The sequence below is a fragment of the Charadrius vociferus genome, unplaced genomic scaffold (assembly GCF_000708025.1).
Source record: "Charadrius vociferus isolate BGI_N301 unplaced genomic scaffold, ASM70802v2 scaffold15, whole genome shotgun sequence".
In the NCBI taxonomy this organism is placed as follows: Eukaryota; Metazoa; Chordata; class Aves; order Charadriiformes; family Charadriidae; genus Charadrius; species Charadrius vociferus.
The window spans coordinates 5,367,353-5,382,752 of NW_009650064.1; the positions used below are offsets into that span (position 1 = coordinate 5,367,353).

The window sequence follows — 15,400 nt, forward strand, 5'->3', positions numbered from 1 at the left end:
AACCCTCGTGATTACAATTATTTTAAAAATATATAATACATACAGATAATAGAAATCCAGCTTTAATTCAGTTATATTGGATGTATGATTCAGAAAAGATATCAGATCATTACATATGTTACCATAGCTAGTCTTAAAAAATATATGGTAATTATAGAACTATAGGAATATAGAACTTGGCCAACCTTCAACACTGCACAGTTTCACAGCACTGTTTTTCATTTGATGTCATTCATCTGGTTGTAATACAGTTCAAAATCTGAGTCTTTTCATTGTGAACCACAGCTTACTTCTAACAATCCCATAAACATCAAATCCTACTTAAAGCAGCCCCAGTCTGAAAAGGGACTTTGTAAAACTGATGCCTTCTTATTCAACTTACTGGCTCTGCTGTGTACCTTCACAGTCATACATGTGAAAAATTGTACAGAGAAAAAGCTAGACTCAGGGTAATGCATTTCAGATCTCTCCTTCCATCTTTTCTTCTTATTTTTTCTTTGCTATGGTATCAGAACAAGGGAATGTGATAGGTATAAAGGAGCTTCGGGTAAAAAAATCACAGTTACTGTCTGTTTAAGAGGACAACCCATTTGTAGTGCAGTTTGCCTCATTTAAGACAGTAAGCTCCCTAAATTGAAAGAAATATGCAAATACCACGCAGACACATGCATACTTAAAATAATACCCATGCCTATCTTAATTCCCTGCTCTCGGTTGAGGCTGCATCACACCATCGTTGAGGAAACAGTGCAGATCTCTGCACCCAGCTGCATCTCTGTGGGCACAACTGCGACAACCCTGTTGTTCTGGGACAACATCTGGTAGGAAAGTTTCACCTAATTTCACCCCCGAGATTGCCACGATTGCTCATGGGCAGTGGGTGCTGTGCACCAGTGCTCTGCAGCTGAGACATCCCTACGAGCCAGGCAACTCCATCCCACACAGCACTGTCACCTTGCAGAGAAAAGTCCCTCCCGATGAGGCTGGCGAGTGCAGGTGACAGAGATCTGTGATGGATTAGCCCCGGCTGTAGAAATCAGACCACCTTCTGTGCCATATACATTGCTTCAGCCCTGATTTCAGCAAAAGTAACATGAGCATGTTAATGTACTCTGGAGGAAAAGAGAGATGCAGGACACAGATATTAAACACCTACTTTCCTCTTTGAAGAAGGGTAAAGAACAGAGCAGAGTGACAGCTCTTAGATAAGCAGGTCCCCTTGCTGAATTCATTACCAGGAGAGGTGTCAGATACCACAGTGCAAGAGACCCTCGAAGAGGACTAGGTAGCAGAGAGCAACATGAAGGACCAGCCATTCTCTTCAGGACTTACTGGGCAAAATTTAGTCTGAAAAAGAGAACCCTGAGGGGAGCTTGCTAATATGTAAAAAGTTGATTTGAAGAGTGAGAGAATTAATTGGGAGCAAAAGGGAACAATGTGACTGAGTTACTACAGAGGTGACGTAGGAAAACCTGCTTTGCAGTAAGCCAGTTGTGAAATCTCCATCCCTGACCTTCCTTACACAGGGTCTAGAAAAGCACTTACTCAAAATAGTATAGAGAAAGGTGGTTCTGCTTTGGGAAGAAGTCAACTGTATTACCTCCCAGGGTCCTTCCCAGGCCTGTGCTCTTCTGCCCATTTAATATTTTAATTACTTGGGAGTTTTGCTCTAATTCATATTTGCTAAGTAAGGCTGAACATTGTGCAGCTGAATGATGGGAGAAGAGGGCTGTTGTAAGTAGCTAGGACTGGCAAGGTCCTTGGGGCTTCATGGCTAACATGGGAGTGAGAATTAAGGGCTGTTCATTAAAAAAAATGGTGACAAAACACTCTTACTTATCTTTTTCATAGCTAACATGCTTGCTTTTTTTGTATCCTCCAGAGCATGATGTTTTAGCTAAAAAATGTATTTCCAAAGCATGGAGCTATCACTGTTTCTTATATTCTTTTTACCTGGGCATCCTTGAGAAAGCAGTGTTCTCCATTCATCCACTTCTGCAGCTGTTAACAAGCATCAGAAATAATTAAGGTATTTTACCCAGCAGCAAATCGTTAAATATCCTTTGAAAAACATGCTTAATTGAAAGGAGCATCTTCATTTCACCCCCTATCTATTATGCCAAAGCCTCATTTTCTCTGCTTCATGCAGTAACATCCTTGCACCTCTGTAGGTATGTTTTGCCAGCTGTACCAGCTTTGGAAAGTTGAGCTTTTGGAAGGTCTCAGCTTTTGGAAGGTCTTCCAAGCAGCATCATAAGGAAAAAAAAAAAAAAGGCTCAGTAGAAAATATGTATAAAATATGCTTTTAATTCTGGTATGCCTGGAAAACTAAGAGCATAACACAAGTGGATTAGGCGACTCAAGCTGCATGCAGGTATGTTCTACCCTGAGGGTTATAGATGAATTCCTGAAAAAAATCTGCAATATATCAGGCTCTTGCTTGACAGCAGCATGGCTGAGGATGGGGGAGAGTCTCTCATCTTCACTCCCTGACAGCTCATTCCTCCCCCCTCTTCTCTGTACATGCTCTGCTATTCTTCTTTCACTAATAGCGGTCAGAAATGAAGTCAGCCTTATAAAATATATATTGCAGTTGCCACTCAAAATAGAGATCAGGAAAATGAAGTAAACAGCATGATAATAATTGTTTTCATCTAGTCAAGAGAGAAGCTCAATACACCTTAATAGCAATCACTAACCAGGAATGGTCACGGGGGCGGGTTTGGGCTTACAAGTCACTCTCTTTTCCTTATTATTTATTAGGATGGAGAGAGCAACAGGCATGAATGACACAGAACGATGAGCATGAAGCCAGCCTTATGATCGAAGAGCCTCAAGCAAGAATAAAATCTTATCTCTGACTGCAGGAGGAAGAAATCCCACTGCAACAATAAATCCAAAGGAACAGGACGAGGCTCTTAGTTACATCCTTTGATTCAGCAGTAGGATGGGAGCAAGCAGCCTATGCAGGAGCAGAAGAGCAAAAGATCAATCAGCTGGGTCTTTTTGGTTGTGTCTAATATAGGCACAGCCTCTTCTTCTGCAATTATCCTCCTGCCCAGGTGATCTCAGTTCTGTCCTGAAGGATCTTTGAAGCCTTGTCTGCTTGCAGTGCATGACCTGAAACCATTACTCCCTTGCTCACAGCATTATCATTATGATTTGCTATTTGTGCTCCTCTATGGATCCTGCAATTACAGTTGACTGTCCTAAGTTTCCCCAAAACAGTGATGTTTTGTGTTGTTGTTTCTAAAATAATAGTTTCCAGAGGCCATTCCCCGCCACACAATAAGCATTTGAAAGCAGCATTGTGTTTGGAGGCAACCTAATTCCCCTGTGGCTCTTCCCAAGCCCCGGCACTGCTGTGTTACTGAAGATGCTTTTTCCCTCCTCCCAACTTTGAAATGCCAAATATATCCTGACTACGGATGTTGCAGATGATATAATGACATCGGATTGTAATTCAGATGATGATTTTACTGCCAAGTAAAATCTTAGCACTGACTACAAACCTAGCAATATTCTCCAGTGAGAAAACAGTATTTACAGTAGGATTTCAGCCACAGCAGCTCCATGGTGCATTCAAGCATCTGTTTACAAAAAGTTCAAAGAAACTGAATTGGGTACTGCAAGAAGTGACCAGCCGACCACCTTATTATGCTATACCTCCATACATACTGCCACCAAATACTACCTCCACTTAAATAGTAGGAAAAATTCTACAGGACATAAGCACATGAATAGCTGCTTATATAAATTTGAATTGTGGCACAAACTTTAATGGTAGGAAGAAACACCGAGGGGAAATCCATTGTTGGGCGACCGTCTTTGACGTAGTCGGGGTTGTGCTCTGCATTGTGTTGAGCAACCAAGACCCAAGCTGAGATGGAAGCATGAGCACTGTCCCAGCTCTTCACTTCCTGACACACGCTGATTTGTATCACAGCCTTCATGTTTTTTTAAACAGAGCGATTCCTGTGTGTTTAATACGGAAGCTGTGATTTGCTGTGGAGTTTCCAAAATTTACAGGCCTGCAGGATATTTAAAAATATTTCCAAGTCAGCCTATCAAGGCAGGTATTTCTCCTGTCAAGAGTGTTTATATAGTAAAAACAAAGATCTCAACAAATGCCTCCCTTGTAACTTTGCCTGTATACAGAGCATGAGGTTTGTATAAAACAGGTGTCAGTTAGATGGTGTTTCCCTGCACTGCTAAACATCTATTCCACTCTCTAAATTACTAGCTCCATATGCAAACATAGCAGGTTTGCCGAAAAATACACTGCAACTGACAAAATTCAGATTTAATCTATGAAAAAATAAGGTTGCAAAGCTGAAGGGTATTTTATCCCTTTAATATTACCCACTTCAGGGCTACTAAACCTATTGTAACCACCTTCTCCAGCACAATAGGTGGGCCCTACCAGGAGGAAGGGATGCCTTTTGGCAGGATGGAGTTTAGAGTGATTTTAATTTGATATTCATGGGGCAAGTGTGAGGCAGAAGCCACAAGGAAGAAAATATTTAGAGCTCCCCACAGTACAGTACAACACTGCACACAGCCATGGTTTGATGGAAAGGAGGTTTGGCAGCAGAAGAGGATGGAGTAACCACTGAGCTCCATCCCCAGCATTGCACCCAGGCAGAACCAGTCCTACAGCACCCAACTCTACTACTGCCTGACGCAAGCCAGGAGACCAAGTACACATATTTCAATGCAGGTACGCTCCCTGCTTTGAGGTGACCCCGTAGCAATCCCTTGATCAGGGCCTGCGAGTAGATGCACCACAGAGATGCGGGCAGCAGAACCATGCAGACGTGCATCGCAGGCCATGTAAAGGGTGCTGGTGACATGACTGGCCCCAGCACTTGGCTTCACCCAGCACTGCCCAGTGACACTCCTTCCCTGTGTGGATGGTGAAGGTGATGTGGGGTCTCTTTCCTAGTTGCAGAAGGAGGCATCGGGTGCCCTTGTTCCCCCCGCTGGTCCCAGACTCCAGGCCCTCTCCTCCCACACCTAAAGGGTCCTTCGGGCACTGTTGGGATGCTTCTAGATCTTTGACATTTTGCTGCCATTCTCTGCTCCCCTTCATGCTTCTTAATATCCAGCAAAGTTACTGATTCCTTCCTGCTGGCCATTTAGCCTTTTTTGTCTTCTACAGCTGCTTTCCCTAGCAGATGTTCTCCAACTGCAGTCTGAGATAATCCCCTTCCTGCCGCAGGGCGTTTATAAAGCCCACGGCTGCCTCTCTGCTGCCCCTTCTCTGGAGGTCTCTCCTCCAGCAGCCACTTGGTTCCTCGCCCTGCTTTCCTCCAGAGACACAACCGAGAGCCCATTGTCCCACCACAATGGCACAAAGGGTCTTCACATGAAAGAGAAGAAGACCTACCTTTTCCTGACTACAACCAGCTTGTCTGCGTGCGTAGAGGAACAAAAAAATGGTAACAACATTATTCAATAACTCAATAACTATTCAGGATGGATAAAAACACAAGGCGAGGCAAGGAAAAGAAAAGATTCTGAGTATGGGCAGCTTTAGAAAAATACGCTTGCGTGAAATTCTCTTCCTTACTGGGGGAAGTTAGAAAAAAACATGCTCTCGGAAGAAACCGTAGTAGTTCCCTTCAGGAAGCTCTATTTCGGGATAACATAAACTATGTGCTGGTTGGATTAATATTTAACATGGCTGAAAAATAACATCGCCCTACTACAAGTTCCTCCCAAAAATGGGCACAAGCCAAATTCCATTCTAAAGTAATACCTACAGAAATGTAAGCACCTCATAAGAAGAAGATAATATAATAAGTCAAAGTAAACGTTTAAATATTATGCTTATAATTAAGAAAATAAAATTAAGACGTTAATGACAGAAGGAAAAAATGCAGATATCTGCATCTTTATATTCTCTTGAATCACCTTTATTTATGTGGCTGGTAAATCAACTATTGATTTAGAATTGTAAAACATGGGGATTCTTTTCCAGATCTGGAATTTGCTTGGGAAAAGAAGTGCAATAATTCATGCCAAACTACACAGACGCACATGTGTATTTTAAAAGCACTTTGTTAGGATAGAATCAAGCTCTTCTTTCACCAGGGTTTTGAATCTTTTTAGGAAGACTGGAGTATTTTTCAGCTTGCTTTATTAAACATACCTATTTTTTCTAGATATCACAAGTCCTCTCTTATTACCTGTGACAGTGAAATACCAGCCCTTTGGAGCCTGGTTCAAAGAGGTCCTACATCTTCCTCTATTAGTTCTGAATGTTTTCTGTGGCGAAGATTCATGACTGTACAGATGGTCTATTCATCATGTTAGGCTCAATTACCTCTCAAAATATATGGGGGAAAGCATGTTTCCATTGAAGTCAGTGTTAAAATTCCTATTACCGCAGTGGGGCTACGATTTCACTCACAGGGTTTCAACGCCACGCTGACCTTTGGGAGGAGCTCTGAATCGGAGTGAAATTCACACAGTGTGTGTATTGCTATGTTTGATAGCAGTGTGTCTAGAATATACTGTTTCTGTAGCGTATATTATTGCAAAAAGTAGTCATGCCACTTGCCAAAGCAATTTTTCAAGGCTGAATTTGTTCAATGTTTTTTATAATTAATGGCATTATGGAGACTCTTAATTTAATTATTCAACAGTGTATTCTCTCTTTTGATGGATGTCATTGGTCGTTAGTCTTCTTGCTTCTTTTTCAATTAGCATAGATAGATTTTTGCCCTTACTGGTTAACCCTTAACATGCACCCAGCAGAGAGGGTGCAACCCTAATCTGACACATGGCATGAGACGAGGATATGCATGTTGCACTCTGTCAGCAGTGCTAATGCTCACACACACAATTTACAATGACTTATTGACCTAGAAATTTGTCAGCTTCTTAATTTTACTTCTCTAAAAATGGGCTTAAAAACAGATCTAAAATTCTAATTGTCATTCTATCCCGAACTCAAACCACGTAACAAAATGCCACTTCTCTTTTTTATTAAACATACTTCTTGCAGAACTTCAAAACAGTGTGGTAGACTCCACTCCTCTCTTAGTATGTATTCAGGATTTCAAAGCAAACCCTTCTCAAAATAGAAATACTGAAAGATTGCTGTATATGTTTTGTTGAAGAAAGTCACTCTTTTAAATAAACTGGTGTTTCTCCTGTGTAAAGACTTGAGGACTAGGAGCCTGTGTGGTGAGCAAGTGCCCAAAGAATGTCCTGATTTTTAAATTGCACTTATAAAACAAAACTATTAATAGCAGGTCAAGGCCTTAAAAGGATAGAGCAATTTACTGCTTATATAATAAGAATACGTGTGGCAAAAAGGTGTAGAAAGCTTTGGATAGCAAAATTGTTTGCAGATGGCAAAGCCATAAGTGAGTATACAAATCATGGCAATGAGAACTGTATCAGGAAAACTCATTTCAAAGGCAAAATGCAGGAAAGAACTATAAAAGACTATGTAAAAAGACTACTAAAATGTTTGTCTGATTTTTTTTTTCCAGGAATAGCAAAAGTTCCCTGAACACTGTCTTACCTGACAGATGTTTCCTAACACTTACTGCCAAGAAAACACCTGTGAGAGCCACAGAATATCACATTAATGCACCTTTCACTGACTCCTTCCTCTCTGAATCTGCATTTTTGGTGTCTAACATCCCAAATGTGTGTTTCAGGGGCACACTTTGTGCCCCACACTGAGGGCTTGGCTAACGTGTGAGGGTGCAGTGATGGCTGGGTGGGTGCTGCGGTACTGGTACGTGGCGACTATGCAGACGCACAGTAAGGAAAGGGAGACGTGTGGTACCCACTGTGATCAGGACAACTCAGATCTTGTCACAAATACATCTTCTCTTTCCAAGCAGTGGTATTTTGCTGTCCCATCACCTTGTCCTGAGATCTAGATGGGGCAATAGTCAATACTTTCTTACATACTCGGTCATGTCTAAAATCTAAAAGATATTCTCTAAGTCTTCATTTCCTTCAGAGAAAACTTTTCCCTGGTTCACCTTCCCTTTGAGGAGCCCCTCCCTGAGTAGCCCAACATGGCGGTCTCAGCATCCCCCAGGAGATAAACCACGCAGCACAGCTCAAGAAAGGATTGACAGAAACTACTGAAAGTGAATTCAGCCTCCCCTTTGCAATCAGATAAGGTTCCTATCTGTAGTGTCAGCTGGGCCAGACCTCAAACATCACATAACAGAGAAAACAACACTGTAATCTTGGAGGACAAATGCCGTGAATCTGGCTGCCCTTTGTCTGTCCTTGTGCTGTCCTTCATCCTAGAAGAGGTGACACGAGTCCTGCATGTTGAAAGCAAAGCTGTGGCAGAAAGACTTCTAGGTGGTGTATAAAGCTTTGGAGCTTTGAACTGTGCCCTTCCAAATTTCCACATAGAAAACAAGCATGACCTGGATGTTCCAAAGCCTCAGAGAGCCTTCACCTGGCATGACCTCTGGGAGCGTACAAAGCTGACTGGCATTTAGAGAAACCTAGAGGTTTCTCTTAAATGTGCCAAATCTCAGCATTAACTCAAGAAATATGCAGATATTAACACGATTTAACGGAAAGATGTTTTCTCCATCCTATCAGATATTCTGGACTCACAGGTGAGGCTCTTGCCTGCAGAATTCCAAATCAGGGCAGCCAGCCCCCATTCGGTGGTTTATACCACTAAGGCAGCATACGTGTGATTAATAAAAACACCTTATTTACTGAGCTGCCATAAAGCACCTCTTTTACCAGACACAGCAACCATCCTAGATTTCTGACCCCTCTTCTCCAGTTTACGGGAAAACATGGATTATGGGCAACTTCTGTATAGTTGTTGTAAGCGTGGAGAGAAAAGAAACACTTAGCTTTCTTCCAATCTTTAACCCAGCTTTTCCCTTTGGAGTCCTTACTTCTTGTTCCATCTGGAAGCAATGTGAGCACTACGTATTTAGGAGGTTTTAAGGAACTTCTCATAGGGCACAGCTTCTGGTACCACCCAGAAAGGAAACGTAATCACTGTCTTTAGGAAGTCTAATTAAACATACTTCATAATGACTACAGTATGAGAAGAAACATCACAAGAACATGTGAAATGGAAAAAAAAAAAAAAGGACAGGCTCTATTAAGAGTGCTTGATGGTAGAGTATGAAACTACTTCTTTAATATTCTTGCAAGTATCTACTGCTTTCTTTTCTGTCTTAAAAGTATTCACCACTTTTTTTCCAAAGTCACTGTCCTTTAACAGTCCAATTTTTTCCTGTTTGCTTTTCTTCTGTTTACAAGCAGTTCCAATAAGAATGAATGTATTTATATTGCCATTTGATGCATCAGAAAAAAATAGCTTTCCTTTGGTTCACTGCTCACTCTGTGAAAAAACACTTGCCTCCCCTCCTACCAGGAACTGGCCAGGCTGTAACAGAAACTCACCAGAACCATTATTTATTTTACGTATTTGTTATTAGTGAAGCTAAGTAAACATTATATCCCCATTGGTAAATGTTGTATCCCCATTGATGAGCAAAGCTTTAAAGTGTTGAATGTCTAGTTTGGATAAACACTCGAGTGTTTAGCTTTTGTCTAATATTAAACTCCCAGAAAACAAAACAATGAAAAGAAACATCTGAAGGCTGATACCTTCTGTCCTTCCCCTGCTAGTCACAGGCTTCACCAGTCACACTGCCACATAGCACACACTCCTCTCCCTCTGGCCTTTTCACCCCTGCTATGGGGAGGGCTTTGCAAGAGGGGGGGATCTGTTTCGGACTTAGGGCTGGACTTAGACATGCTTGTCAGCAGCTCTGAAACCACACAGCGTTGAGTACCCCCTGTGGCTTTGCCTGGCCTGGCCTTGCCCTGCCTTGCCGAGGTTTGCAAGGAAAGAGCATGGAGCTTGGCAGAGGACAGGTCTAGGGACCTTTCATGCTGCTAATGGGTAGACTGCAGAGGAGAAACTGCTAGAAGCTCCTATTTGTCCCGATTTCACATTTTTTCTCTTAAAGCATTCTCTCTGGCTTACAGCTCTTTAGGTAAAAGTCTATTTACTCCTCTGGTTCTGCACCGTGGGATGCTGACACGTGTGCTGAAGCTCAGCTTCACCCAAAAAGGCATGTGTGATGCTTTTTCTCTGCCTCCGTGCAGGGAGTCAGCTGTGGGAATGGGTCCCATTCGGAATATACCTGAGAGAGAAGATGTGCTTTGAGCTAGATCAGCTCCAGCTGTGCAGACCCTAGGGCAGGCAGAGGGGAGGAGGTGGAAACAACTGGCTTGCTGTAGACGACCAGACAACATCACTCACTTCTTCGGCTAGCAGCTTACATTAAAATAATTGAGAAACTGGAGCCACGTTTTGATCAGACTCTGTGTGTAGTGTAGGGGATGCGTCTACATCTGAAATCATCCATATGACCCTTTCTGTGCTGCCCATTCAAAGAAAAAAAATATCTGATCATTTGCTACTTTTCTTCCACAATGGCTGTTTTTATAGGTGCTATTTCTTTTTATAGCTGAATCATTCTTTTTCAAACTTTGCTTCTTTGCACATATGAAATGTTTTTGATCAGATTATATTTACGACGAAGGCAAATGCTAATTTAATATCTGTCACAAGATCTTGCAAGATTTCCCATGTGGTCTCATGATGGTGTATCAGCATGTAATTAAATAAGAGGGCCAAGTCAGTCTCTGGTGTAAGTCCTGGGAAGGCAGTGATATTACATCAAGGAAGTGTTTTATCCTACTGCAGTCAACTCTAGCTTACCTGGTATCTTGTTATTTAAAATGTCTTTGTCTTTTTTTTTTTTTCTTTTTCCTACCAGTTCTCATTCATTTGTACTTCAGTTCCACCTTTCATTTTTCTTTTTCACATTTTCAATCATCCATGTGAAAGTGTGTCACTTGTCACAGATTCCTTTGATATGCAGGTTGTTTTCAGTTTGTTTTATTCATGTACTGGTTATCTGCTTATTTATAATTTCATCCCCAAACAGACTGATGCTTACTGCTTTCTGGTTTGAACGGCAAGAGGCTTGCAATAGTGTAACACATAGTGTCATGAAGATGCCTAGAGCCTTAGGTAAGATTAATTCCTTTTCATATGTTTCCTTAAACTGTTCCACACACGCCATATATTCATTCACAAAGAGAGGTTTCTATTTTCAGCCACTCTCTGTAATGGCTGTCCACCCCATTAAGCTACACGCTGGCCTTACTGAGCGCACCACACATGTTCAGGTGCTACACATCTCCTCTGGCAGCCTCTCCATCAGTGTCCCTGGAACTGCTCCTTGGCAGCTGGACACAGACACCTGTAGCAATGCAATGCTGGAGTCTCTGCAGCTTGAGATCACCCTTTTGTCTGCAGGGAGGGTACACCTGCGGGGCCCAGTGCAGCACTGTGCAGAGATACCTGCACCACAAGCCAGCTACAGGCAGTACAAGTACAGACGAGTCTCTGCCCAGGCTGATCAGTTCTGCAGAGGGGTGGGATGCTGGAGCCAAGGCAAAGGTGCTGCTAAAATGGCAGCATTTCTTCAAGAGCTTCTGCAAGAAGGCTCAAGGCTTGCTCAGGTTTCTCTGTATGTTGGTGCATCATGCTGTGTGAACAGGCATCAACTGCTGGAACGATTCCTTCTTCTGCTGGAGTACACTGGTATGTCATGACTAGGTTTCTGCCCATGCTGGAGCTTTAAGGACAACCCCAGGAAGAGGGCATTCAGCAGGCATGTAGCTTGGCCACAGATTTCTAGAGTGACTATAGCTACAGCACAAGAGGTGGGGGAAGATGGGGGAGAGGGAGGTTTCAATGGTTCTTTCCACTGAAAATTTTCAGCCAGAAGTGTTAAGGATTGGGAGAGTGAGTATGGTCTTGAAAATCAAAATTCCAGATCTGCTGAAGAATGACAACGTCTGTGTGGTCAAACAACAGTTTTCTATTTAAAAATATGCCAGTGGGTGCTGTATCCTCTCACCAAATCATTGAGTCTGTCCTGTGCTTCAGTCCCCTCTCTGAAAAATGGAGAGGCTTCTCCCACCCTCAGGAAGGAGCTGTAGCCACAGCCTCCAAACACGTTTCACACCCCCAACCCCTGGGATCCCTCCTGGCTCCTCTTCCCTCTCTGCACTCATCTCCACACTGGAAGTCCTGGTGGGGACCCTCTTGCCCCATCCTCCCTCCATCTGCCCACAAACCCATCACACTTTTCTCCAGTTCTCTACCTTACTGACCCCTCTCCTTTTCCAATTCACTTCCCTGCCTCCACAAAGCCAAATTTTGCTCATCCCACCCTTAGTAATCTTGGTTGCTTCATACAATCCCACCTTTGTCTAGAGCTGGTGGCAATATGCTTTCCTTCTATACTAGATTTGCTCTAATACAAACTTCACTATAACATGTCCAGTTGCTGACTGCCAAAATCAGTTCCTATAGCACAGACCTTTCCAACCAGTAGTCTGGCTGTCCTCCAGGCTGTCTGCAGGACAGATAATCGAGGAAGAAGCCGAGGGAAGGAAGGCCTGGCACAGGATCCAGATTTTTCTCCTTTAAATAAAGCTGCAGAGAGCAGCAGTAATAAGGCTGGGGTTCGGGATCCCCACAGACATTGTTAATGGGAAGAGAACTGGGAACATCTATTGAAAAGTTTGGGAGGACTGTTAGAGAAATTAAGAGCAAGTCAGTGATTTGCATGGTGTATTTATTTTCTAAAATGGAAATTAAGGTTCTAATTGAGCATTTTATGTAATTAAAATCTTTTACGCGGAAAAATGAAGTCTCTGCTACAGAGGTAATAGGAAGTACAAAAATACTTTGGACGTGCTAAAGATAGTGCAGATAATTAAATGTTCTCCATGCTTCGGTTCTCTCTCCAACCAGATCATGTAATTAATGTTTGCTTCTGCCAGATGCTGGATTACTCCTGGATCCTGCTGTGCACAATATGATTCTCCCACAAATTCCCATTTGTGTAGAGGTGAGTTGAGATAACCTCACTGCTGTTATAAGTCTCTGTACTTTATACTTAGTGAGACACATCCCCTGGAGAGGTTCAGAGTCCTGCTGTGCTGGGTGCCACACAAACGAAGAGCAGGTACCTGCTTGAGAGCAGTTCTTAGCAGAGCACTTTGTAGCCTTTTGGATATTTGGGGAGTGTGGATGAGAAAAAGGGGTGTATAGAGCCCACATGCTTATCCTAGTGCTGCTAATTGTGCCTAGCATGAAACAAGTGTGTCCTACTTCCAGACAACATGGGGAGCAGAAAAAGATGCCTTTGCAGCAGAATGCTTTTCTTGGTACTGGCCAGTGAGAAAAGACTGTGAGATGAGAGAGAACAGAAAAGTCTCATGAGGAGTTTCCAGATGGACCACTCAGTGGATAAGGGTTTGGCTGGATGGCCACACTCAAAGAGTTGCAGTCAACGGCTCGATGTCCAAGTGGTGACCAGTGACAAGTGGCATTCCTCAGGAGTTGGTACTGGGCCTGGTCCTGTTTAACATCTTTGTCAGTGACATGGACAGTGGGATTGAGTGCACCTTCAGCAAGTATGCCAACAACACCACGCTATGCAGTGTGGTCAACACGCTGGAGGGAAAGGAATGCAGTGTGGTCAACATGCTGGAGGGAAGGGATGTCACCCTGAGGGACCTGGGCAGGCTCGAGAGGTGGGCCCATGCAAATCTCATGAAGTCCAACCAGACCAAGTGCAAGGTCCTGCACCTGGGTCGGGGAAATCCTAAGCACAAATACTGGCTGGACAGGGAATGGATTGAGAGCAGCCCTGAGGAGGAGAACTTGGTTGTGTTGGTGGATGAGAAGCTCAACATGAGCCAGCAATGTGCGCTTGCAGCCCAGAAAGCCAACTGCATCCTGGGCTGCATTAAAAGAAGTGTGGCCAGCAGGTCGAGGAATTTTCTGCCCCTCTACTATGCTCTGGTGACACCCCACCTGGAGTACTGCGTCCAGCTCTGGGGCCCCCAACATAAGACATGGACCTGTCGGAGTAAGTCCAGAGGAGGGCCACGAAGATGATCAGAGGGCTGGAGCACCTCTCCTGTGAGGAGAGGCTGAGAGAGTTGGGGTTCAACTTGGAGAAGAGAAGGCTCCAGAGAGACCTTATAGCAGCCTTCCGGTACTTAAAGAGAGCCTACAGGAAAGATGGGGAGGGACTCTTTATCAGGGAGTGTAGTGATAGGACAAGGGGTGATGGTTTTAAACTGAAAGACGGTAGTATTAAATTAGATATTAGGAAGAAATTCTTTACTCTGAGTGTGGAAAGACACTGGAAAAAGTTGCCCAGAGAAGCTGTGGAGGCCCCATCCCTGGAAGTGTTCAAGGCCAGGCTGGATGGGGCTTTGAATAACCTGGTCTAGTGGAAGGTGTCCCTGCCCATGGCAGGGGGCTGGAACTAGACGATCTTTAAGGTCCCTTCCAACTCTAACCATTCTATGATTCTATGATATAGTTTCTATTTTGTCCAGCAACCTAGGTTTGCTTTAGAGTCAAACCTGAGCATGTCTACTCTGTCTTAACGGCAGATTTCCATGCATTTTCAGCATGATGCCAAAATAACTTCTTACTGGAAGCTCCTGGTTTCCTGTCTCTGTGTGGGTTCTCTGGAGGCAGGAGGGACTCACACCTGTGTGAGAAAGAAAAGCTGACCTGCTTATGGGAACATTTTATTCTGGGATGTAAAAATTCTCTTTTTTCTTCCTCCTATGTTTCTTGAGCTCATAGCAAATCAGCTACTGTCGGCCAAGAAAGAAAGAGAAAAAAATCTCTTTGAGAGGCAACGTTCACTGCCCCCACCTTTAGGATATGCAGCTTCAGTTATTTTTGTTCCTTTTGTGCTTAAACATCCCTGCATAATTTCCATTTCTTTACACTATGCCTTTCTTTATTTCACATACACAAATGTGCATGACCATTGCAGACAGAATAGGATAAACTAGGCGGTCCTTACCTAGTCAGAATCTCCATTGATTTCAATAAGCAATTCGATTAAGCGGGGGCTATCGGATTTGAGTCAGCCAATTTCACCCAGATTAAGGGGAAAACACGCCTGAAATTGATTGATATGGAAGCAGCAAGCCCATGTCCACTGGGCACTCACAGCCTGTAGGCATCATGCATGCTGTATCAACACTAATATAAATTCGATAAGAGTACATGGTCCAGAAGCAGATTTGGCACTGACAGATCTTTAAAAGCTGCACAAGGAACTTCTGCCTCTAAAAGCATCGCAATCTTTCCTGTCAGCAGGATGCAGCTCAGCCAGGTAATCAATAACACACTCTCACCCAGCTCACTGCCTGGTTAGGATGCCCCTAAATAAGCAGCCCTTTTGTGACAATTCTTCCGTTTTATCAGCACACAAACTCACACTGCTGTTGTCAATAGCACTATCACAAATTTGAA

At 43.3% G+C, this 15,400-nt stretch overlaps 1 protein-coding gene across 1 annotated transcript in view; it reads right to left on the reverse strand.

Moving 5' to 3' along the window:
- MTDH (metadherin) overlaps positions 1–15,400 on the reverse strand; it is a 113,755-nt gene that overhangs the window by 97,887 nt on the left and 468 nt on the right. The gene's annotated exons all lie outside the window — the stretch shown is intronic.